The 26,759-nt window shown below is 47.7% G+C and overlaps 1 long non-coding RNA gene and 2 pseudogenes across 1 annotated transcript; 2 read left to right on the top strand and 1 right to left on the bottom strand.

Moving 5' to 3' along the window:
- The first annotated feature begins 2,828 nt into the window (after window positions 1–2,828).
- On the top strand, window positions 2,829–16,421 carry LOC144339830 (uncharacterized). The gene is made up of 4 exons (XR_013415254.1): window positions 2,829–3,013; window positions 5,491–5,559; window positions 6,269–6,395; window positions 8,998–16,421. It is a non-coding gene; the product is annotated as an uncharacterized LOC144339830 (long non-coding RNA).
- MACMULV1R-PS1004 (vomeronasal 1 receptor macMulV1R-ps1004 pseudogene) lies at window positions 21,956–22,776 on the bottom strand (annotated as a pseudogene).
- On the top strand, window positions 22,036–25,546 carry LOC106992439 (suppressor APC domain-containing protein 2 pseudogene; annotated as a pseudogene).
- The last annotated feature ends 1,213 nt before the right edge of the window (window positions 25,547–26,759 follow it).

Genomic DNA, 26,759 nt, shown 5'->3' with positions numbered 1-26,759 from the left:
AAACACATCTACATAATACAAATATGACCTATGTGTGAGTAAGAACTCAATGAGAATTTCGGCTGTGCCCACTATAGGGGAGATAGGTATTGGCGTTTGAATCCAGCACAATTAACACCATTTGTAAACAATAACACCGCTCTTGAAAAGTACACAACAGAATTGAGAGTCTCTATAATGATTCTTTACAGTTTTAGTACCCAACTTTGAAATTCATGAGACGTGTGAAGAAACACAAAAATGTAACCCATACACAATTTAAAAAGCAGGCAGTAAAAGTGATCCTAAGATATTCAATGTGTTCTAATTCAGAATGTTTAAAGCAGCTATCACAAATCTGTTCATGGGGGTAAAGGAAAATATTCTAACAATGAATAAAGAGATGTGGAACCTCAGCAAAGACATGGAAATTATGAAACAATAGGAAGATAAGGAAATTTAAAAAATACTTTTGAGCTTATTCAAAGGTTAGAAGCAGAAGACAGGGCAATATAAATCGTCCATTCAGAATAAAAGAGTGAAAAAGCTTAAAGAAAATGAAGAGTCTCAGAGACCTGTGCAGTGATTGAGTCCAAGTTGGAGAGGGGACAGAAAAATTAAATGAGGTGCAAAGTAAATCACCAACTAATAGCTGAAAACTTCCAAAAATTGGTCAAACCCCCCCCCAATTTTTATACCCAACATGTCAACACGCCCCTCCAAAAAAAATAAAAGCAAAATCCATACCAAGGCCATATTGTGATTTAGGAGACTGGCAGGGCAGAGCTTTCTATTGATTTGTTGTGGTTTCTAATTTTAACTACTTAGAAGAACGAAAAATAGATTCTCCTTATTTTTTTTTTTTTTCTTGGAGAAAGTCCGAGTTAGACACAGATGACTGACAGTTATTAAAGGCCAATGACTTTCCAGCCTTCTCTTAAATTTCCAGTGTCCTACGTTGTAAATTATTTAAATTTGTTTCTTTCTCAAATCCTGCAGTAATACTGATACTCCAGAAAGACGTCCCACGGAGATTCTGCTCTTGTGCATCCGTCCTGCACAGAGCTGAGGCTGTGCCTCCTCCAGTTTCATAAAGGTAGATGTAAAAGCGTGTAGTCGTGGGGTACTTCGCGTTAATCTGGAAAATTAAATGTTAAAATGGATTCAAGCGGGGCCCAGTGGCTCACGCCTGTAATCCTAGCACTTTGAGAGGCCGAGAAGGGTGGATTACTTGAGGTCAGGAGTTCGAAACCAGACTGGTCAACATGGTTAAACCCCACCTGTACTAAAAATATGAAACTTAGCCACGCGTGGCGGCGGGTGCCTGTAATTTCAGCTACTGGGAAGGCTGAGGCAGAACAATTGCTTGAACCCCGGGAAGCAGAGGTTGCTGTGAGCCCAGATCGGGTCACTGCACTCCAACCTGGGCTACAGAGTGAGACTCCGTCTCAAAAAAAGAAAAAAGAAAAATGGATTCAAAGAATTATCACTGTTAAGTTCCACCAGCAACTTGTTAAACGTGGTTCCAAAGGGATATTTAAAAAGGGAAATTAAGTGTTTCCAAGAAAGCCCTATTCACAGCAGCAACGCAGACACTGTTCATGACTTCACCACACAAACTTCCCTCATGTGTTGGGAGGGACCAAGGGGCTCTCTGGTTCTGCACCTGCGTTAATTACCACCGGGAGGTCCACACTAGGACCCCAAGGTCTGGGACCAGCCTGGGTCGGGGGCAGAGAAGTGGTGGATGTGGCTCTCAAAGTGTCTTAGGGGCTCCCTTCCCTGTGGCTGTTTCCTGACTGGATGTAGCAGGGTCAGGCCTTTCACTGTGACGTTTTCTACTCTTTATTAGAGTGGCAGGAGCGTCCCTGTGAGAGGCCTGACCCAGGTGTGGGCCATGCATCCAGCCCCAGGTCCAAGGGGCACTCCTGGGGTGCAGAGGAGGATTTGTGACAGCCTAGAGGATGGAGGAAATGGTGGCTTTGAAAAGGCAAGTGCCAGGTTATCAGCGACGGCGTATATCCATTTCTAGCAGTCAACTGACAGTTTCAGACACTTAGGAGGGAGCTTCCCGCGTGGGATGCCAAGAAGTCGAACTATCAGACATCTGGCCATTAGCCCCAGTCCTATGCAGGGACTACACTGCGCATGTCCGAAGGGGCGTGTCAGGGGTGGGGCGAGGAGGAGGGGCGGTGCCGAGGGGAGAGGCAGCCCCGAGGGAAAGAGCAGGGCAAGGAGAAGGGCCAGGGGCGAGGAGAAGGGGCGGGGGCGAGGGAAGGGGTGGGGCGAGTACCGCTCCAGGAAGAGGAGCGTTACTATGGCAACCCTGACAGGTTTGTGAGCAGCTCCTGGTCCCCTGCTGCTCCGTGAGAAATCAAACTTCTGGCAATGACAAAGCATGAAGACAGCATCTTAGGGAGAGGTAGTGACATAATTAAACGGTAAGACCAGCCGCCCTGGTCCCGCTGTCGCCCGGCAGGCAGGAAAGGTTTGAGAATAGTCAGGCTCCCGTTAGCATGGCAGAACTGCTCTGGACTCGGGGAGGTGTGGATTCGAGGGCGGGAGCTACGCCTGGCATACTGGGAGTTGTCATCTTTGATTAGCTTCCAGTTTTTTAATTGCAGGGCGACCGGATTACAATCCCAGCCAGCATGAACAGGGGGTGGTGCGCAGTCCTGAAGGGGGAAACCGGGCTGTGCCGGCCTCGCTGTGCATTCTGGGAGCTGTAGTCTCCTTACTGCTCCCGCCCGTTGTTTCAAGCGCTTCGGGACTACAATCCCAGCATGCCCCGGGCTCGGGGGCGGGGCGCAGTTCTCTTGGGGAGAGCGGAGCAGCGCGCGCCTGACCAAGCTGACTGGAAACGGTAGCTCTTAACGGTTCCCCGCCCGTCGGTGGCAAGGCGGCTGGACTAGAATCCCAGCAGACGACATGCGAGGAGGCGGGCAACCCAGGAGTGTTGGGCAGAGCAGTGTGGACCTCGCCGCTTCCACAGCGATGCTGGCTACTGATCGCGGGCACCTCCTTGCCATGGGAAGTGAGTCCGGAGAGGGACAGGAGCCGGAGGTCCAGGCTGGGCGGTGAGGAGGGCGTGACGCCGCGAAGGGCATCTGCCCTTGTCCAACTCGGACGGGTGTGGTCCTCACCCCACTTCCCGCTGCTCTGCTGGGTTCCCTCTCCCACCTGCACCTGGGGTCTTTCCTGGGCGTTGCGCCTCCTCCAGCCCAGGGAGCCGCCTGCTTTCCTAAGCTGCTGTGGGAACCGGCCTGAGGTCTGGGCGCTGTCCATTGTGCCGCTACCCTCTTTTCTCTCCAGGCAGAGCGCAATGCAGCCGCTGTGGGGAGAAATCTGCTGCCTGGCCCACCAGTGCACAAGTTCGGGGCTTTGCAGGGGGTGACATGGACTGTGGCTTCGTGAAAATGTCACCCTCACCAGCGCCTTTCTCGCGGATGTGGATGTTGAGGCGGCAGGGAGTGTCATTATTGGTTTACCCAGGAGATGTGAAGAGCAGAGGAGAAAATCTCACTTCCCAGGCGTGTGTCTTTGGTGCGCCATTTTCCACCAACCCATTTGGTGGAAAGTTCCCCAAACAGCTACCTAAAGATGAAGATGGTTTAGGCATTTTACATGTGACATCAATGGCCTCTTCTCAACTGAGGCCTGACTGGGCAGTGTCTCAAAGACACAGATGGCAACCTGATCCTCAGGAACAGGTGGTGCTCCAGCTTTGTGGGAGTGACTTTCAAGGTGTGGAGCGCTTGAGGCGTCTTTGAAACTCCTCAGGCTTCACAATTTTGCTTTGAGTGGAGTGTTCATCACCCCGGGCATTCACGGAGGTACCTTTACTCTCTCGGGCTGATCTGTTTAATTTTTCTGTCTAGACAATGGAAACTTCTGGGAGCACTTCTAGTTTCGTGTAGCTTCCTAATCATTGAGTCCCTTAATTCCATATGTCCTCAGGGACAGTTCCTTTGATTCTGGAATGACGCCAGCTTTTATGCTTTTATGTTTAATCTGTAAAAACCAAGGTGTTAATCTACATGAAAATAAGACCTTGTTCATATCACACATTACAACAGGCTTCATTTGTGATTCCTGAATGTGGGTTACTATTTTTAAAAACCCTTAAAACCCTGGTCATGGATATTAGACACTGTAATTGTACTTTGTAAAGAATTTTCTCCTTCAGGATCAATTACACTTGGGCTCAATCAACACCTTTGTAAATAAGGGAACAAGAACCGTGCAGCATCTATGGACGTGATGAGATGAAGTATGGGGAGACCACAGCACAACATTCTCTTCCCTTGTTTTCAGTAGAGTTTGTGGGGTCAAGTACCTGCGTTCCTCCCCCATCCCTCAATATTCTCATTTTACTCCTGACTATTCCCCCTTTAGGTGGGAGTTTCTAAATACATTTGTCCGCAAGTATGGTCAGGCTGTTGTAATGTGAGGGCATCCATCATCTGTCACCTTAAAGATGAATGGAGAGGGTTTTGTGATTTGTGTTCCAGAGGCACTGCTGTTGGGTGTGTGACTGCAAAAACAGGTGATCTCAGCTGTCCCCAGCAGCTGCCTCACAAGATTGGTCCCTGCTGTTCACAGAGCCAGGAGCTCCTTGCAGTTTGGTGTATTCTGCTGAGATTTGTGGCTCCGGCCCTTCTCTGCTCACCTCATTCCTGGTAGTGTCTGCTCAGCTGCCTGGTTTGTTCCAGTGTTTCCTGGGAGCCTGTTGTGTAACTGCATTTCAGAGGGTCTTTAGGGATTCCACCCTCACTTCACCAGTCACTTTACACTGGCCATGCATTCACCTTCTTGTGGCCCTGTGTGTGTCCTCTTCAGTGGAGCTGTGAAGAGTTCTAGTTAGGGATGGACCTCATTCTCATGCACCTCAGGCTGCTTCGAAAGCTGATCATCTTGTCTTTGGACACATGGACATTATTCCTTTTGTGTATTTTGAAGTCTGATGCTTTTTTTTTTTTAAAAAAAATAATGTGAACCCTTGCAGTAACAGTAACAGTCACTTTTAAATATCTTTGTGAATTTAACTCTGGCAACAATTTGATGAAGTTGACGTGCGGTTCCCATTTTATAGGTGAGGAAACTGACACTTGGAGAGGTAGAGTAGTTTTATTTACTTCATACAAGCTTTTGATGAATTTCAAGTCTAAACCTAGAAGTCTTCCTCTAAGGTATGACTGTGGCATATTCTTTGTGTTTCTCTGCCAGCGTCCTGAAGGGGTCTACATCCCATTTGGACTCTATTTTCTTCTTAATGACAGAAAACTTGCAGAAACAGGCCTTTGGTTGGGGAGAGTACTTGCTGGCACTTGGCTTTCCCTGTCCTTCGTCTTCCCCTTGGCAGGGTGTAGGTGATTTGAGGGAGCTGGAGCAGCGGTAGATCCTGACCACAACTCACTTGGAACGCTTGTTGCTATGTAAAGATAACACCCACTCACTTTTTGATGTGTGATTTTTTTTGTTCTAATTATTCCTCTGGACTTTCTCTTCCAGGTTTGTGCTGTGCACTAACATGTAATTCAAATACTGATGAAAACAAAACTGGTGCCCTCCTACCAAGTGGTAACAATGCATATTTTTTTCTTTCTCTAATTATAAAAGAAATGCATGCTGTTTTAATAATGGTGGATCATAGAGATCTTTATGTAACGAAAGTTTCACATGTCTTCCTCTTCATTCCAAACTCACTCCCTTGTTAGAAGGAATTATTATAGCTTGGTGTTTATTTTTTTGGATGTTTTCTATAAATTTATAAATACACATAAATTTGGCCAAGTGTGGTGGCTCGTGTCTGTAATCCCAACACTTTGGTAGGCCGAGTGGGGAGGATCCCTTGAGCTCAGGAGGTTGAAGCTGCAGTGAGCTGTGATCATGCCATTGCACTCCTGTCTGGGCAACAGAATGAGACCCTGCCTCCAAAAAAAAAAAAAAAAGAAAAATACATGTACAGTTTTTGAACACAAATTGTATCATACTATTTTTTTATTTTGCTATTTCACAAGCAATATATCATTTACATTATTCCATATCAATGCACGAGATTCTATTTTTAATGTCTTAAATTTATTCCAAAGAATGGGTATACAAGATTTGTTTCACTGTTTATTATTTGATAGAAACTTAGATTATTTCTAATTCCATCATTATTTAAAAATGCAGCAATAAGATACTCGTACATAATTTACTACACTGACAACTAAGCGTTCAGTTTATCTTGCCTTCTTTTAGTCAGAGAATATGTCATGAGTTTATTTTATGATTTGATTCGTAGGGAAATTAATGTTATGACTGGATAAAGTCAATTGTGAAGAAACTGCACTTTGAGGTTGTCTATCTCCATATTCTGATGGAAAAGCATGGAATTTAGAAGCATTGCTCGCTCCTTCAATTTCTAACAAGTCAGTATTCTCACAGCAATTTTAATTTAAATGTTTGAATTGTTTCTCCTTCCCTTGTTCAGGATAAGTATGTTGTTTTTCTGTTTGTGAAACTTCTGGTCTGGGATATTTCAGCTGGGCTTTAGAGACCATAACTCCCATATTGCTGTTGTATCTATTTCTCTTCAGCATCTGGCTGCATGTGGCAAAGATCATAGAATTAGACCAGGTCCTGTATATATTTTGGGATGAAAAATTCAAAGTAATCAACTCAAGACAGGAGTCTACAATTTTGATTCTTAACAAAAGATTTCCTTTGGTTTCCCCCAATCTTTATGATTCCTAGAAGAAATTCACCCAGGGTGAAGCATGTGGTTCTCTTGAATAATGTTTTGTTGGGGAGTTCCACATCGAGTTTCATGAGGCATACTGTTTTACAGGGTGTTTTTTGTGGGTTTTTTTTTTTTTTTTTTTTGTACTGCCTTTCTCCGATTCTATTGGAGAGTAATACTAGCTTCCTAAAATATACAGGGAAATGTTCCCTCCTCTGCTACTTTTAGATAATATTATACTCATAATGACAAGTTTTCTTGTGAAAACGCTCTGAAAAAAAAATGTAGGGTGGGCCGGGCATGGTGGCTCACACCAGCACTTTGGGAGGCCAAGGCAGGCGGATCACGAGGTCAGGAGTTTGAGACCAGCCTGACTGACATGGTGAAACCCCATCTCTACTGAAAATACAAAAATTAGCCAGGCATGGTGGCATGTGCCTGTAATCCCAGCTACTCAGGAGGCTGAGACAGGAGAATCATTTGAACCCAGGCAGCAGAGGTTGCAGTGAGCCAAGATCGCACCACTGCACTATAGCCTAGGCAACAGAGCAAGACTCTGTCTCAAAAAAAAAAAAAAAAAAAAAAAAAAAGTGTTAGGTGCCTTTTCTCTTTTGTACTGGGTAATATTATTTATCTTGATTGGTATTTACCCATATACCTGCCAATGGTTTAATGAGCCCCCATCTTCTACTCACCAATCTTACCCCTACTCCAGCCACTCCTCCCTGCTTTTTGGTACTCAGCCCCATGTTTTTCTCTCCTCACATTCTCAACTCTGTCTCTTTAATGTGGGGACTTCCATGCGCTGCCTATATCCTCCCACCCTGCACTGCCAGGAGGCTCTGCAGGCTCTAAGCTGGGGCAGCAATGTGGTCCCCTCAGTTTCAGCCTCCAGACCACTGTCCTGTGCTCCTTGCAGTTGCTTCTAGTGTCTGGAAACATCTGGTTGATGTAGTTGGTCTGGCTTCCTATGTATCTGGTGCCAGAGGGAGTCTGTTTCTTGCTCTTCCACCATACAGAGAAGGCAAAGCTCTGAATTGATTTTGAACTCAATTCTTGGTTACTTCTTTTGGACTGAAATACATTGTCTATTACTTTATGATGACATAAATATTGTAGCTTAGTTTGTGGCAGTTAGAATTTCATTTTTATTTATTGTTTTACAGGCCATGCCACCATGCCCAGCTAATGTTTTATTGTTTGGCAGAGACATGGTCTCACTCTGTGGCCCAGGCTAGTTCCAATTCCTAGGTTCGCAAAATTCTCCCACCTTGGCTTCCCAAAGAGCTGGGATTATAGGCATGAGCCACTGTACTTGGCCAATAGTTAAAATTTTAGATTATTATGTACAATACTGTGATATGCCATATTTAACTTATTCAGAGACAAGGCTTTAATAAAAAATTTCTTCATGTTAGAATATTTTTCTTTAATTTTTTAAACTGTTTTCTTTTTTTTTCCCCTAATCTTTTTGTTCTAGCCTCAGTCACCTTGACCCTGAGTTTCCATGTTTCCATCCTGGGCAGCAGAGGCAGCTCCATGGCTGATGGGCTTGTGGCTCTGTGTACTTGGAGCTCTTTCCAAGTAAGACTTTGTGACCAGGAGGCCTCTTTTCAGGACAGATCACCTGCATGTAAAACAAAGAGCCCTTCCAGGCCAGGAGTACTTAGCCAAAATCTTTTTGCTTTCACATTTTATTTTTGTTTGTTAGGTTTTTTTTGTTTTTGTTTTTGTTTTTTTTTTAGTTTGAGACTGTGTCTCTGTTGCCCAGGCCAGAGTGCAGTGGCGCAATCCCAGCTCACTGCAACCTCTGCCTCCCAGATTCAAATGACTCTCTTGCCTTAGCCTCTCAAGTGACTGGGTTTACAGGTTCACACCATGGTTTCCTGCTAAGTTTTGTATTTTTAGTAGAGATGGGGTTTCACCATGTTGGACAGGCTGGTCTCGAACTCCTAACCTCAGGTGATCCACCTGCCTTGGCCTCCCAAATTGCTGGGATTAAGAGTGTGAGCCACCACAGCTGGTGAGTTTTTGAGTCTTTATCCGTCATTGGACACAATAAATATCCAGACACACAGATGTTCCCCAACATGTCTATGAGTTTAGAGACCGGACATTTCTTTTTCCAGTGATCCTGGTTCTTGACCTTCTCATTTAAGGTTTTGTCATCTCCTGGCAGCAGACACAAGGTCTCCTTAAGCCCTGTCAGTGTAGAGGGAGGGTCTTTGAAAAGCACCAGGTTTACACTGTGAGTGTCTCAAGATGCATCCACATTTCTCTGTCTCTTCCAGGCCAGTTCTTGGAGATACTAGGAAGCCAAGAGTTCCCTCCAAGAATGGAGATTCCTTGGAAGTGAGGTTCACCTTGAGTCAAGAAAGATGAATCACATGTGGTCAGAGGTCATTCAGGGTCTCAAGAACAGCCAGAAAGAAGAGCTGGGGCCGACGGGATTGTGGGGGTCCTCTCTCCCTCTCTCCCACCTGAAAAGCTACTGCTGCCTGCCAATCCTCTCAAGAGGAGACCTCTCTGGGCTCCAGCACCTAAAACAGACAAACCTGGGAGGATGCTTTTCTCTTCTGTGTCACACGTGTCCTGGAGAAAACCAGTGTATCTGAATGACCAAAGAAAAGTGTGAGAAAAAGTGCAAAATCTGTGCCAGGCCATTCAGGCCAGTGTCTGGATGGGGCTCTGTGGTACACATGCATTCCAAGAAGACTGGAGAGTGCCAAGCCTGTGGGAAATGTCCCTCAGACCTGCCTCTCACACCTGGAGTATGACTGCCGGTCCAGGTTCATGATGCAGAACTGTCTTTAAAAGGTGACTGCAGATATGGAGAGAGGGATTTCTAACCCTGATAGAACATGACCAGCTGTTTCACTGGGGAAAGCCACATCCACCAGTGACATGCTGCTCAAACTGGCCCAGGACACAGTCTACTACCTAAGGAATAAGCCCCACATTTGCTCTTTGTGGGTGAAAGGAGAGGGTGAGAGAGGAGAGGAGTGTCCGCACAGACATGAGAAGCCTGCAGATCCAGATGACCCCTTGCTGATCAGAATATGAAAGATCGACTTGTGAAAACAATGACCCCATAGCAGACAGATAAGCTTCTAGAGCAGGCTTCAACCATGCGTCATCCAGACCCACTGGCGGAGAAGTCTGCCCCCACTCTATGTTGATGGTCTGGGGGATACCATTACTGAGACAGATTTAAGAAATAATCTACCTGTTGGTGAGATCTGGATGGTTACTGTTGTGCAGAGACAGCAGTGTGCTCTCATCAGCTTTCCACAGGGCAGGCTGCGGAAATGGCCACTGAGAAGTCCTTTTGTAAATTCATTGTCCATGACTGCAGACTCACCATCAAATGGAAGAAGATTCCAAGCTCTCAAAGAAAAGGAAAAAGAGAAGGATGGAACTGCAGACTCTGGGATCCTGCCAGAGCCTATTTCAGTGCTGCCAGGAGCTCCTTCTCCCCCTGCAGCTCTGGTCTCCACCTTGGAGCCTCCTTCCAAGGAGTGAGACTACCTTTCTGACTTTTTCTGACCATAGAAAACTTTTCTGACTTTTTCTGTCCTTGGCACCTGCTGAGGACAGCAGACCCAGGGACCCAGTCTCCTGGGCCCATTCTTGCCCAGCTTCTTCTTGATCATGTGACTTGAAGGCATTCTTGTGCAGTGGAAGCAGGGCCCCAGGACCATGTGATAGATCAATGGTCTCTGGCTTCTGCCCCACTGATGGTCAGATGGTGGCCACTCAGGGTGTGAGAGCCCAGCCATCGCTGCTTCCTTGAGTTGAAGAGGTTGGAGGCTGGTCCACCTGCTCCTATCCCACCCTCAGCGATGTGGATGGTTGCTCCTTGAGCCTGGTAACATCTCTGCCTTGGCCTTGCCAGGCATGCCCTGACTTGGAGGGCCCTGCGTACCCACACACTACTTTAAGGGGCTTGCCCTTCCTTGGGCCAAATTCTAATTTTGGCCAGTGCCCCGGGAAGCTCAGTCCCCTGTTTCGTTATCTTGGCTATTTCTGGGGCTCCCATGGTTCTCCTGGGTCCCTTTTCTCCCAGGGCTTGGGCTGGGCTGGGCATCTGTAGGTCTGGGATGTTTGCCCTGTGAGCGAGGCTCTGTCACACAAGTGGGCAGGCATGGGGACATGTGATAGGCACTGGCTGGCTAGGGCTCTGCAGATGCCACAGTCCTTCTGCCCTCCAGCAGCCTCTGAGTTCAGCTTCCCCATTGACACTGATTTCACCCAGTTGAGGAGCTGTCTGGGGTTGTCTGGGTGCTGTCTTGGCTCCTTTAAGGCTGTGCTGCTCCGTGGCCCCTGAGAAAGGTCAGGTCCAGGTGCCACCATGCAAGGGGAGTATCTATGGCCCTGCCGCTGGGGTTTCGGTGGGCTGGGCAAGGCCTGGTTGTGGGGGCCCTGATGGGGTTCAGGGCCAGGGCCTGTCCTATGGTCCTGGGGGTGTCCAGGGAAGATGAAAGAACAAGGGTTCAGCATCCCTGCTCAAAGCTGCACTGTGGACACCATGAGCCCCGGATGTCGAGATCCATGGGGAGTTTGGGAGAGAATTTCAACACAGAACTCACCAAAAATCCCATGGTCTATCCTGAGATGGGAACAGACTTGCCACATCTTGAGCCACTGGGCCCCCAGAGAGTGACCTGCTGTCCTGGGCTCTACAGAATTCTCATGCTGCTGGGCCTTGGCCTCAGGTCAGCTTCTGGGCTTCTGGAGCTGGGCTGGTGGGCCAGCCTGTCCCCCTTGGGAAGGGTCTCCATGCTGAGGGACACCCGCAGAGGCCTGGGTGCCACAGACACTCGCTCCAGAACCAGGGCCTTCCTAGGGATCTTTGTGTGTTTAGCTGAATGGAAAGCAAACTTGGTCCACTTCTCCCCCAAACCCACCTGACCCTTGTACGGTTTGGGTTTTTGGAGTCTTGGGGTCTCTAGGAACCCACCTGGTCTGACACTGAAGAAACACTACAGGCTGCTGATCCCACAGTGAGGGGTGTGTGCTGCCTGGGGTATGGGCACTTGTGAGGGTCCTTACTGATTTCACAGTGACAGATGTGTACCACCTGGGATATGGGTGCTTGTGAGTGAGGGTACCTGCTGGCTCTCGTGAGTGAGGGTCCCTGCTGATCCCACAGTGAGGGGTGTATGCCACCTGGGGTATGGGCACTTGTGAGTGAGGGTCCCTAGTGATTTCACAGTGAGGGGTGTGTGCTGCCTGGGGTATGGGAACTCATGAGTGGGGACCCCTGTTTCTCTCTGGCCCTGTTGGTGCTTGCAGCTGTGGGTGTGGGCTGGCACAGATGGGACTGAACCCTCTAGGGCCCTCCAGGATTCTTCTAGGGCAGGAGGGGAAGGGTGTGGTGGGGGGCTTGGAGGGGTCTTGCCCTCATCCCCTGCCCTGTTACTGAGGTGAGTCCAACACCTGCCCTGGGGCCCAGCTGGCCTGTTTTTAGAAGCTTCTTAGAGAAGGAAGAGGAGGAGGAGAAGGAAGGCCTGGGGAGCAGGGATGGAGGGTCCTGGGCACTCCCCACTGTTTACTGTCTTAGATGGTGACTCAGAGGAGACCTGGTGCTCGAGACCACCTGGGGGGCATGTCACAGTGCATCCGTCTGAGCTCAGCCATGGAGGCCTAAAAGTGCCTGAGAACCACATCATCATCCAGAGCCCAGGTCTGGGACAGTGCGTCTTGGGAGAGCTCCCACAGGACAAACAGGAGAGCTTCAGGAGAGGGTCTAGGTTTGGGGCTGGGCATCAGGCCAGGGGGGGGTTTCCTGGGAGGGGTCTGTGCCTTCACCCTGTTTCTGCCCTGGGCACATTGCACTGGGCAGTGCTGGGTCCTTTCTGGACACCCTTGGGGGCCAGCTCTGCACAGGAGGCAACGGATACGGGAAGGTCTAGGCAGGGAAGTGCTCGCCACACTCCTGCCTTTCATCTGAGTTGTGTCAGGGGTAGGTTCAGTTTCCAGGAGGACTCATGGTGCCCTCTCCAGCCCACCATAGTTGGATTGGTTTGGCCCTCCCTCAGGGCTAAAGCGGAGGGTCCTGTGGGCAGTGTGGGTACTGCCCTTGGGCCAGGTTTGATGTGCTTGTGTGCTCCCCCAGCACCTTCGGGCACGTGGGGACCGGGTTCTGTGCACTTTCAATGCCATATGTGCCCTGGCTGTGAGCATGTGCTTGCCCTGCAGAAAGCACATGTACCAGAGCCTCAGGATGAGCTTGTGATTAGCTTGAAGTAGGAATTTATGGGGACAGCAGGCATGGGAGGACCTGGTCCTTCAAGGTGGAGGGCTGGTGGCCTGAGCAGGGAATACTAGAACCTCAGTCTGTGGTGCTGGGGGCCCCCTATGCATGGGATGAGACCTCCCACATTAGGCTGGATCAGATAAGATCTTGCAGCTTCTTATAGGGGTGGTCTCATCTCCATCAAATGTGGGCCCTGAAAGAAGGGCCTCCCCAAGTACTCTCCCAAGATGAGTCTTGGCCCAGTCTGCCCAGGATGCCGGCCCTGAGTCCCAGCCCCAGTCGTGTGATGCCCCCTCTCAGACAGGGCATGGCTTGTGTGCCCTGCAGGGACCTGCTTCTGCCTCCTGTGCAGAGAAAGGGAGCTGGGTCCTTCTGGAGGAGCCAGACCCCTCAGCTGGGGAAGCCAGGCCCTGTAGGGCAGCAGGGTCTCTGGCCTGGGGTCTCCTGTGCACACTTGTCCCATCAAGCACTGTAGGAGTCATTTTAAGGTGATAATCTGGGTACACAACATTTGCTTGTCTTCATGGAATGAGCAGAGGTGTTCAGAGCCCCCTGGACTGCTCTGAAAACCTCAATATTCCAGGCCCCTCTGCAGACCCTTCCCAAGGCCAGAATTCCAAGCAGTTGGCTGGGCTGTCACCCTCTTCTCTGAGACACTACCCTTGTCCTGAGACCTCCCCATTGCCCCTCAGATGCCCCATCCCTCCAGAATGCCCGCCTCCCCGGGGACCCTCCACGCCCCACACGCCTTACTTGATGCAGCAGCGCTCTCTGAACAGGGTGTGGCTTATGAAGGTGTGGCTCACATCTAGGTCATTCTGGTGCACATTCACTGAGGACATCTGGGCCTGCTTCATTTTCTGTAGAGTACGGCCAAGCCTCAGAACAGACACAAGACTCACTGTCAAAACTGCTGTCATGAAACAGTGGTTCTGGAAGGAAAAGAGGCTTTTTCTGCAGAAACTTCATTTCCAAAGCCAGGGAAAATCAGCAGTGTGCAGCTCACCTGTGTTGCCCACGCCACTGTCTGCCCAGGATTTGTGACTGACCCCTTCCGCCCCCTTGGGGTTGACTTTCCCTCCATCTGGGTAACTGGGCTTCTGACACGTTCTGGCCTATGCATCCTGCTCTGGCTGGGACTGGAAGGACCAGACCTGGTGTTTCCCTGGGTTCTTGTCCTTCTCCTTCTTGACATTCAGTAGGGGTGACCATGCTGAGCCCCAGACCTCTGTGAGGATTCCTTTGTAGACCCAATAAGACATCTGTGGACAGACGAATGCTCTGGTGAGACAGGCCTCAGGGTGACCCCAAGGGGGATCCAAACCTAAGGATTCTGGAAGTTTCCAGCCTTTGGCTCCACGGTTCCTCAGGGGAGGTTTGTCTACCTAGGCCTGGGCTTCCCTTCCCATGAATAAAGAGTGAGCAAGAGCTCAGGTTGTGAACTCTGATCAGGATTTATTCCTTCCTTTGGGGTGACCAGAAGGTGTTCCTGTTCCTGGCTTAGAAGTGGCCCAGGCTCCGGCATCAGATTCCTCCCAGCAAGGTGATCCTTGCAGGGATGGGCAGGAGGGCTGGGGACCGGGCCTGTTGTCCTTTTGGTGAGGAAAGTGTACCCTTCTCTGTCTGAAAAGCAGGCAGCACCAGGCAGCAAAAATGGGCACCTGCCCTAAACACTGAAGAGCGGTCACGGGGGACACTTACTCACCGCTGTGCCTTCTTGCTCTTCCTAGATTTATTCCAGTTGTTAAACATTCATAGCCATTTATCTGTGCATCTGATGCCCTGATATGTTTGCTGTAGATAAGAAGTGATGGAGTGAGCTGAGCTGCCAGGCTTCCTGTTCTGATTCTTGGATGCTGGGTCATGTGCTTAGGGGCCCCAATGTGACTGAACTGGAAGGAGCCAGAATAGGACAGAACCCAGCCCCTGAGGAGTGGGCACTGGTGGCCTGGCCTCATGACCACAAGACACACTGTTTCCAGGGCACAGACAACCTGGGCTTTGATTGGGTCTTGGCCTCCAGGTAGGGCCCTGGTGGGCAGCGGGCAGTGACTCCAGAGACACTACTGTGATTCTCGGTGGTGGCTGTAGTAAAACACCTGCAGGGCTGGAGTTTAGTGTGAGATTCAGCAGGAGCTGTGGCCTCTCCCAGTGACAATGTGTCACTCCCCCTCACCAGCAACCATGCCCACAGGCCACGGCCTCTGCCTCATCAAACCCCCACCAAGTCACCCATCTATGGAGCAGCTTCCATGCAGCAGGATCAGGCTCTTACCTCCACCTCCAAAGCACAGACAGGGGCAGATCTGTCTCACTGTAAGGCCGCGAGGAGAGCTGAGGACCTGGACCAGGTTGGGGGCCATCCCCTTTCCTGAGCAGGTCTCAGGGAAGGACCAGCCCCATCCTCATCTGACCCAGGTCTCAGTCCAGGAGACTGCATAGGGAAGAAAGGACAGACAGGGCCTCCATGCTGGCTGACACTCAGGAGGGGCCGGAGCGATGGAGCAGAGGGAGCACAGGGCCAGGCAGAGGCTGCTTAGGATCCATGGGGGATCAGGCTGCACAATGGGGCTGCCCCTCCTGGGCTGCAGGCAGCATCCCCTATGGGAGCTGAGAAAGTCCAGTCCTGAGATGGCACAGGGCTGCTCAGGGGTGTGTGGCTGGGCCCTGACAGCAGTCTCCCAAAATGTGACTATATCACCAAGCTGAGTTCCAGGAATGCTGAGAAGTGCCCAGTACAGCAAGGATGCACCTGGAGCCCATCCTATCTAATGGACTCTGACCATCCCGCGTCCACCTGCCTCTCCTGCATATCGGCCACCACCCGTTCCCTTTTCCTCATTTCTCCATCGTGACTGACCCAGAGGCTGTGACCCTCTCTCCAGCCCCAGTGGCCCTTCTTTTGTCCTGTCAGAGCCCCTGAGCAAGACTCCCCAGACCCATCCACATGCCTGGCTTGTCCACTTACTAATTGTGCTGCTGTGCACTGCCGGGGTGGCACCAGCGGCAATGAGGGTAACTGAGGGCCCCACAGGTGACCAGCTTGGCCCTTTACCCCATCCCTAGCCTCAGGGGGTTCTCAGGGCTGTCATCCAGCAGCCCTGGTTTGGGGCACCTGGCTGTCCTCCTCCCAGGAGTTCTGACTGAGCCTCGCCCACCTGTCCTCTGTCCATGGTGCTGACCAAGCCAGCAGGTAGCAGGTCCCCAGAGGGTGCTGCTGAGCTTTGGGGACTGACCGAGGCTCCCCTGCTGAGGGGGTCCCAGGTGAGTCACTGCCCCTGGTTCTACGTCATCTGCTGTCCTCTTCAGCACCATCCACCCCACCCCAGGCCGGCTCCATGCAGATGCATCCCCGAGTCACCAGGCTCAGGGTCCTCTGTTGTAGGATGGAGATTGCTGTACCTGCTGTACATATTCATATTTATTGTGTGAAATAAAATATGGAAGCTAAGTAAATGAGGACTTTGGTTTGCATTTTCCTGATGATTACTGATGTTGAGCACTTATTAGCCATTTTTATATCTTTTTTAAAAGATAAATGTCTATTCAGGTTCTTTGCTTGTATTTAAACCAGGTTATCAGATTTTGGTGAGTTTTCTCTCTTTTTTTCTATTCAGTTGTGTGGGCTTCTTATGTATTTTGATTTTAACCCCTTATGATGTATATTGCTAGCAAATGTTTTCTCTGAGGTCATGAGCAGCTTTTTAATTTCATTGATTGATTTCTCCTGTGCAGAAGCTTTAGGGTTAGATATACTCCTACTTGTATTATTGTTGCTTGTGCTTTTAATGTCGTATTTAACAAATTATTATCTGAACCAATGTCAAGGAGCTTTTGCCCTGTGTTTTATTCTAGGAGTTTTACAGTTTCTGATTAAATAACAATGGGCTATCAGCTCCCATCTGTTAGGATGGCTGTTATAAAAAGGACAAGAGATAACAAGTGTTGGTGATGGTGTGGAGAGAAGGGAACCCTTGTTCACTGCTGGTTAGAATGTAAGTTAGTACAGCCATTATGGGAAACAGTATGAAGGTTCTTGAAAATCTAAAAATAGAACTACATATGACTCAGCAATCCCTCTTATAAATTATATATCAACAGGAAATGAAATCAGCATCTTATAGAGACATCTGCACTCCCTTCTTCCCCATGACCCACCGCAGCTTCGTTCCCAATAGCCAAGCCATAGGATGAAGTTACTGTGCATTGATGTACGAGTGAAGAAAAAAATTGTGGGGGAGGTGTTTGTGTGTATGTGTGTGTGTGTGTGTGTGTAATATATAATAATAAAATATTTTTCAGCTTTTAAAAAGTTGAAGATACTGCCATTTGTGATAACATAAATGAACCTGGAGGATAACAAGCTAGTGAAATAGCTTAGGGAGAGAGAAAAATACTGCATAATTTCTGTTATATATGAAATCTTTAAAAAGATTAAATACATAGACACTTGATAGAATGATGACTTGGGGGAGAAGAGACACAAGTCAACGTTTCAGTTATATAAAATAAATAAATCTGGAGGACTAAAGTACAATTTAAAGGTTATAGTTACTATTTTCATATTATACACTAGTAATTTCTGAACAGGGTAAACTTTAGGTGCTTTGACACCAAAAGGAAACTACATGAGTTCATGCATATGTTACATTGTTTGACCGTAGTCATCACTGATATGTATATGTATACGTATAATTATGGACTCATTAAATTTAAATGCTATAAATAGGTAACAAAGAATAAAGTTAACTGGAAAACTTGCATCATTAGACTTGATTTTGCCTAAATGACAAACTGAAACTGCCTCCTAAATATTAATATTTGTACATCGCATAAACTTCATATATTGGAAATATGTTTACAGAAAAGAAATTATAAATTTTAATAAACACAGAATGACACAGTAAATGCAAAACAGTAGAAAGAGATGAAAATATGATGAATCAGAGTGGTTAATGCCTAGATATAATTGATGATGTGTTAGGAGCAATTTCAAGCCACTTACGCATAGATTTAATGCCAAAGAGTTTATGTGTACACAGAGATTAATAAAGTAAAAAAAGATACATTTACAATGATATTAATTGATATTAAAATGATTATGGAAATCAACTGTCTGGTATAGAAAAAATAGAGTGTTAAGTAACTAGTAGAAAGTTTGAAACTTTATTAGCAAGTTAATCAAGTGAAAAAGTGATCAGCATTTTTGAGCACTAAACAGAGGATGGACATAATTTTTCTTCCTTTCTTTCTCTCTCCTTCCTTCCTTTCTTTCTTTCTTTCTTTCTTTCCTTCCTTCTTTCTTTCTTTCTGTCTCTCTCTCTCTCTCTCTTTTTTTGTTTTTTTTTTTTGAGATCGAGTCTCTCTCTGTCGCCCAGGCTGGAGTGCAGTGGCGCGATCTCGATCTCCGCTCCCTGCAAGCTCCGCCTCCCGGGTTCACGCCATTCTCCTGCCTCAGCCTCCCGAGTAGCTGGGACTGCAGGCACCCACCGCCACCCCTGGCTAATTTTTTGTATTTTTAGTAGAGACGGATTTCACCGTGTTAGCCAGGATGGTCAAGATCTCCTGACCTCGTGATCCACCCGCCTCAGCCTCTTAAAGTGCTGGGATTATAGGCGTGAGCCACCACACCATGCCCATAATTTTCCAATACCAAGAAAATCATTTGATATTACAAGGTTTTAAACCTAAATTAGTGTCTTTAACTTCACAAAGGCAGAAATCCTCTAAGTAATGTTTCCTGAACACTTTAAAATGACAATAAATATTAAAGTGTAACCAACAAGTAACGTGTAGCCACATGCAAATTTCCTTTTAGATTGCTTTATTATTTTCTAATTTTATGTGAATTTTTATTTTAATAGGTTTTTGGGGAACAGGTGGTGTTTGGTTACAGGGATAAGTTTTTTAGTGGGGATTTCTGAGATACTGGTGCAGCTATCACCCGAGCAGTGTACACTGTCCCCAATGGGTAGTCTTTTATCCCTGAGATTGTTTTAAATGACATCTAGATTAAATAGAACATTCAAACTGAGATTACTTTTACAGCACCAGAGAAATGCTAAGGAGGAAGCTTTGTGACTGAAACCAAAAGACCTGAATTTATATATTTAATTCCACTAATTAACATTCTTAACTTTATAGAAAAACAGCAATTCACCCCACATGCAGGAGTTATGCATTAAAATGGAGCATGATCACTTTGGATATTTGTCCGAAACATAAAAATTCTTCCAAGTATTAAGAAAATATTTGGGCCTGAGCAACCTGAAAAATGGAGTTGTCATTAATTGAGATGTGTAAGCCTCTGAAAGCTTTCTTGGGGGAAGATGGATAGCTTCATTTTGGACATACTATACACACACACACACACACACACACAAAAATACATATATTATAAATATCACATATATATGTATATATTTGAGACAGAGTCTCACTTTGTCACCCAGGCTGGAGTGCAGTGGAGCGATCTCAGCTCATTGCAACCTCTGCCTCCCTGGTTCAAGCTATTCTCATGCCTCGGCCTCTGGAGTAGCTGGGATTACAGGCACGGGCCACCATGCTCGGCTAATTGTTTTTGTATTTTTAGTAGAGATAGGGTTTTGCCATGTTGCCCAGGCTGATCTCAAACTCCTGACCTCAAGTGATCTGGCCGCCTCAGTCTCCCAAAGTGCTGGGATAACAGGTGTGAGCCACCACGCCTGGCCCTGGACATACTAAATTTTAGATGCCTATAATAAATTCAGGTGGGGATGTTGAGCAGACAGTTGGATGAATGATTCTGCAGTTCAGGGGAGAGATCTAGGTTGGAAAAGTAAATGTGGACCTTGCCAGCATACTTGCTGTCTGATACAGTAGCCACCAGCCACATGTGACTATTGGGCACCTGAAAGGTGGCTAGTCTGAAATGAGACATGCTATAAGTGTAAAATATTCACTGGATGTCAAAGACAATACAGAAAAAAAACAGTGAAATATTTTATTAATAATTTTTAATATTGATCACATGTTGAAATGATATTTTTGGCTATACTGGATTAAATAAAATACATTATTAAAATTGAAAAAAAAGAAAATATTTATACTTCACAGTAATGTTAGTGTATAATACATGGGCATTGAGATGTTTCAAATGAGAAAAATTGAAATTTCTCATGGGGCACTGTTTTACACAAAATATTTATGTAAAATTTTTTACTCATATATGCATGTGGACATTTGATGTTTTAGCACAGAATAACATATTCTCAAAGGTCATTTAATGTAGTAAATTAAAAATCTTTAAAGTTTACAAGAATTTTAAAACTGCTCAGCAGAACTGATAGAAAAATATGGGAACTTCTCAGGAACAGAAGTGAATCAAGAGGCAAATTCACAGGAGTCATGAAAGCGAGAAGTTAGAGCTGCCTTCAGGTACAGTTCTGATTGCAGGGCTGATTACACAGACCTCAAGCCTGTGAAAATCGTCCACTCTGCCCCTTGGAATATACAGAGAAAATTTCTAACCGGGGCCATCCCAAATGTGAGATCTCTATAATGTAAGAACCAAATTATAAATTATGAAGCACACAAAATAAGCTACCCCAAAAAAGGGAAAGAAGAAATTATACATCACATAAACTTCACAAATTGGAAACGTATTTAAAATAATTAAGTAACAAATGGGGAAGGAGAATATCAAAATAATTTTGAAAACACATGAAGTTCTAAAGCAGGCACTGGGGGCAGTGGCTCATGCCTGTACTCCCAGCACCTTGTGGGGGCCAAGGCAGGAAGATCACTTGAGGCCAGGAGTTTGAGATCAGCCTGGGCAACAAAGCAAAAGCTGTCTCTACAACAAATAGACATAAAAAAATAAGCCAGGCACAGTAGCGTGTGCTTGTAGTGTCAGCTACTGGGGAGTTGGATGTGAGAAGGTCTCTTGAGACTGGGAATTTGAGGTTGCAGTGAGCTATGACCACCACCGAACTCAAGCCTGGATGACAGAGAGATTCTTTCACACACACACACACACACACACACACACACAAAACAGGCATATTTTGCAAAGACTCAAATTGAACAACTGAAACTTAAGTAAATTTAATATACAATGTATGGTTTAATTATTAGACCAAGTTAATAACAACAGGATTAGTGAACTAGAATACTGAGATGAATAAATAAGAGAACTACAGAAAAACAAAATGATCACAATACAAACATGATTTTACATGTACAAAGAATAAAATGAAATGAAATGAAATCAAATACATTGGTTTCACTAGCTTACATACAAATAACAAATCACACTAATAACAAATATTTATAAATTTCTGAAACAGAATATCAGATGGGAACCCTTGAATGCAGAAGTGTATTGTGATTAATAGTGACCACCAATAAAAAATACTCAACAGAAATAAAAGTCAAGCTGCATAACACCAAAGAAAAGAAAAAATGTAAAGGCATGAGAGAGAAAAGAAGAGAGAAACAATGAAGGTGAGAGCAAAGCCTCCACAACCTGTGTTCAGTCAAACACAGAAATAAGTAAGAGTACTGGGAGAAGTTACTGTTCAACCAATAATTAGATACTTCACTAACATATTTTGAATAAGTAAGGATGCACTAAATGATTTCCAAAAGTAAAAAAAAAATGAGAAATCTTATTACCAATATGAGCTTATTAAGAATACACTTCAAAAAGAAAAACGTTTTAAAATGAAGTTCAATGAATCAAAATGAAATGCAAGAAACTGCAAACATATTAGGCTATGAAATCATGGTGGACAATGAACTAAAGGATCCATCAAGTCTTTGGCAGCATCAGTTTCCAAATGATTTACATAAAATAACAGTGTTAAATGAACTCTATACAATGTAATGAAATAAATTATCAAATCCTCTGATACTTGAATAATTTAACTGATGTTAGAATCTCCTTTTCAGATAATTATTTTCATAGAAAAATATACAATACTTCTGTCTCATGACTTGCAGAATATCAGTTATCCTTTTTTTAGCACCAAAGGGCTAGTGGCATAGGCCCTGGTCACAAGCCTCTGGACACCCAGGACAACTGGATCATATGTTGATCAGGATTGAGCAGGATGAGAGGCGCAAATCCATTCAGTACATGACCGCAAAGAAACTCACCCTTTTTTCTGGAGAGACTCTTGGGGAGAGTCTGGTGCTGTGAAGGTGCTGGGATCGCCTCTGATGCCTGCACAAGAGAGTCTCCATGTATACACTTGAGAGCAGCATAATTCCCACAAAGAAGACATCTCTGGATAATGACAGAGTAAGAAAAATAAGGCTCCTGATGATGGATTTCCTTGGGGAAATGAGGCAGTTTTACTGAGCGTCAGAAAACTGGTCTGAGTCATATGGAAAGAAACCACAGTGTCGAAGATTATGTAACTACTACAGGACAACTGAGGGACCATAAGAAGACAAGAACATGTGACATGTGATTTGTGAGTTTATGTTTAAACCTCACCAACCAGGAGGTGCCGGGGCTGATGGCGATGGCCTGGAGCACGCTCAGGAGGCAGGTGGTGCAGACGGGATAGGCCCCGCATCACCCTGCTCAGATAGGAAAGCATCTTACACTTGAAGTCATTTTGAAAATGAAGGAACTCAAAAAGGTCTGGAGACACCAAGAACACAATAGTGAGCAGCATCATGATGTGGACGAGGCCAAGTGACTGGTGGTGAGGTCAGTGGGCTTAGGATCCAGAAGGAGGATCATGATACCAGAGAAAAGGAGGATGTTGGCCGAGACTCCAGTAACAGCTTGGGCAAAGAAGTCACTTTTGAATGATAACATAAGTGAAAACTGTGTACATTTTAATGGCAAAGAGGAAATATTTTATGTACCTGAAAAAATCAATAAAACTTCCATCATCAATGTCACTTCAGATTCAAAACTATCACCATCATTATCATTTTAAATCCATCTATTTATTTTGATTAATGTTGATTATCACATATAATTTTTTTTTTTTTTTTTTTTTTTTTTTTTTTTTTTTGAGACGGAGTCTGGCTCTGTCACCCAGGCTGGAGTGCAGTGGCGCGATCTCGGCTCACTGCAAGCTCCGCCTCCCGGGTTTACGCCATTCTCCTGCCTCAGCCTCCCGAGTAGCTGGGACTACAGGCGCCCGCCACCTCGCCCGGCTAGGTTTTTTTTTTGTATTTTTTAGTAGAGACGGGGTTTCACCGTGTTAGCCAGGATGGTCTCGATCTCCTGACCTCGTGATCCGCCCGTCTCGGCCTCCCAAAGTGCTGGGATTACAGGCTTGAGCCACCGCGCCCGGCCACATATAAATTTTTAAACCTACAGCCTGATCATTATATGCTAAACCAAATTATTAATATAGTTGATCGAACACCCACACATGCAGAGTCGCACCTGTAGAGGGCGCACATTATCTGTGCTCCTGTAATACCAAGGCCACGCTTTTTTTTTTTTTTCCTTTTTTTTTTTTTAATTTATTTATTATTATTATACTTTAAGTTGTAGGGTACATGTGCATAACGTGCAGGTTTGTAACATATGTATACTTGTGCCATGTTGGTGTGCTGCACCCATCAACTCGTCATTTACATCAGGTATAACTCCCAATGCAATCCCTCCCCCCTCCCCCCTCCCCATGATAGGCCCCCGTGTGTGATGTTCCCCTTCCTGAGTCCAAGTGATCTCATTGTTCAGTTCCCACCTATGAGTGAGAACATGCGGTGTTTGGTTTTGTGTTCTTGTGATAGTTTGCTAAGAATGATGGTTTCCAGCTGCATCCATGTCCCTACAAAGGACACAAACTCATCCTTTTTTATGGCTGCATAGTATTCCATGGTGTATATGTGCCACATTTTCTTAAGGGCCACGCTTTTTAAGTAAGCATTTAGTTTTTGTTTTTGTTTTTGTTTTTGTTTGTTTTTGTTTTTGTTTTTGTTTTTGCATTCCTTCATTTAGTTTTCACCACCCAGAACTGTGACATGTATATAAAAATAAATCATGGGTGTTTGTAGAACTGAACTGAAGTAGATTTTGTGCTAATGGAAAAAGCAATCACCTGATGTATCTTGGAAAAAAGTAATAATGCATTGAGTGGCTGTGATATCACATCAGCCTGACACCATGCTGAACATCACATTCATGCATGCAACGTTTCATGTATCCTATAAAAATTATATAGCAGATACATGGCAGAAGGTGTTCTTTTCAGATAGTTTGTGGTAGTAAAAAAAATCTCCGTATTAGCAATGAGTATAATAGGATTAAACATAATTTTATTACGGTCATCTACTAAAATCTTAATGTGAAATATATTAAAAAGCTTGGGAGCGCGCCTGACTGGCCCCGCCGTGGGGCCACGCGGGGGCCCACGCAGGTGGACGCGCGGACCCAGCCCAGGCGCCCATAGCCCGGGCCGGGACTGCCCAGCGGAGCCGCATGCCTCCCGCCGGGCCGGCGGGCAGCACAGAGGAGCTGCCGCGAGCCTTCCTGCGGAGCCTGAGCACGCTGTTCCACATCCTGGACCACCAGCGGCGCGGCTCCCGGCACCTGCGCGAGATCCAGTCCCGCTGGCAGGGCGCCGACGCGCGAGAGCTGCCCCGCGGGGTCCTGAGGGCCTGCGCGAGGTGGCCCCGGACAGCGGCTACCTGACCTTCGAGCGCTTCACGGCCGGCCTGCGCACCGCGCTGCTGAGCGCCGACGGCGGCCCCCGGGACCCCACGCACGCCCAGTTCTGGCCCGGGGACCAGCCGCCTCAGCCGCCGCAGCGCCTGATGTTCGCGCCGGCAGACGAGCAGCGGAAGATCCTGGAGAGGAAGCCCCTGCCCCTGGGCGTGCGCGCTTCTCTGGCCGTTCCCAGCGGCGCGGCCCGCAACCCGGAGCAGCTTTGCGCCCCCGCCGAGGTCACGCCCTACCCCGCCGAACCAGAGCGCTCCCAGAGCGCTCCCAGAGCGCGGCGCTGGAACGGAGCCCCAGGGCGGACGCAGGTGCATCGGCCTGCAGGACCCTGGAGGCGGACTCGGGGGGTGCCCAGTGCCGGAGGGGAACGTCGGAGGCACACCATCACCAGCGGCGTGGACTGCTGAAGCACATGAAGGAGCTGGAGCAGGAGAAGGAGGTGCTGCTGCAGGGTTTGGAGATGATGGCGCAGGGCTGCGATTGGTAACAGCAGCAGCTGCAACGAGTGCAGGAGCGCCAGTGCCGCCTGGGCCAGAGCAGAGCCAGCGCCGACTTTGGAGCCATGGGGAGCCCCGGCCCACTGGGGCGGCTACTGTCCAAGGTACAGGAGGTGGCCGGGTGCCTGGGAGACCTGCTGGCTGCGGCTTGTGCCGGCCGGGCCCTGCCCATGTCCTCCTCCGGGCCCCCCAACTCTGCCCTGACGTCCACCTCGTCCCCGGTCTAGCAGCAGCAGACCATCCTCACGCTGAAGGAGCAGAACCGACTCCTCACCCAGGAGGTGACCGAGAAGAGAGAGCGCATCATGCAGGTGGAGCAGGAGAAGTCCGCGCTGATTAAGCAGCTGTTTGAGTCCCGCACCGTGAGCCAGCAAGACGGGGGCGCCTCTGGACCCCACCATATTGCCTGACACTCAGACCTTCGGGGCGAGCGCTCTATCGCACCCAACCTCTCTGTCTGGAGACCCCCGGCAGGCCCAGGCAGGCCCAGAATGGTTTCCTTCCTGCACCCCTTGCTATCCAGGCTTCCCAGGCCTGCCCCCGGCTGGTCCCCACACCGAGCCCTTGACTTGGTTTTGGCTTCCGGTGCTGACATGGGCTGAGGCTCTCTTAAGTCCACATAGTTCGTGACTACTACTGCCGCTGTCAGTGGACAGTGGGGGACCCCTCCGCCAGTTACCAGATCTCTGGTCGCCCGGGTTTCCAGCGGTGCTGCCCTGGATCCCACCTCCAGGGAAAGGCACTACTCACGCCAGGCTGAACTTCCGACAACGGCCAGCAGAGGGCGCCGGGCGGCACGGATGCGGCTCTGAGGCTATGCCCCAGACCCGGGGAGGAGGTCCAAGGGCAGCTTACCGCCAACCTCAACCAGGGCACCAGGACAAGGTGGCTGTCGCTCGGTCGGAAGCAGATGGAGGGGATAGGGAAGGCCTGTAAACAGGGGTTGCCCGCCTGGCAGGGGAGCCCCAGGGATGGCAGTCGGACTTCAGGTCCGGGCTAAGGCTGAGAGACTCTGGCTGCTGCGGATCGGGGAGCCGGTTGGACCAGAACTTGGCCTGCGTGTACCTCCCGCAGACCCCGCGGTGATGGTCCTCCTCATCCTGGCCAGGACGCTGCCCCACATTGAGTCCCACAGAACAACCTATGAGCCTGGCTCCCCAGGAGGGCCCTGTCCCCAGGAGGGGGATCAGGTTGGGCCGCCAGACAGGTTCCAGGCACGTCGTAGGGGAAGTCTGTCACCTCCCGGGTTCACGCCATTCTCCTGCCTCAGCCTCCCGAGTAGCTGGGACTACAGGCGCCCGCCATCATGCCCGGCTAATTTTTTTGTATTTTGTTTAGTAGAGACGGGGTTTCACCGTGTTAATCAGGATGGTCTCGATCTCCTGACCTCGTGATCCACCTGCCTCGGCCTCCCAAAGTGCTGGGATTACAGGCGTGAGCCACCGCGCCCGGCTGACTTTCACTGTTTTCTGTCTGACTTCTCTCCCTGTCCTCTTTGCACTTCCTGGGATTACCTCCCACATTAACCTCTTGCACCTATTAAGTATCACAACTTTCTAATGGAAAACAAATGATAATTTATTCACTATTTTATCAAATACAATAGAAAATTCATATGGCAAA

This window comes from Macaca mulatta, chromosome 3, assembly GCF_049350105.2.
Source record: "Macaca mulatta isolate MMU2019108-1 chromosome 3, T2T-MMU8v2.0, whole genome shotgun sequence".
Classification (NCBI taxonomy): domain Eukaryota; kingdom Metazoa; phylum Chordata; class Mammalia; order Primates; family Cercopithecidae; genus Macaca; species Macaca mulatta.
Note: the sequence above shows the minus strand (reverse complement) of the source record. Positions and strands in the feature narration are given on the sequence as shown.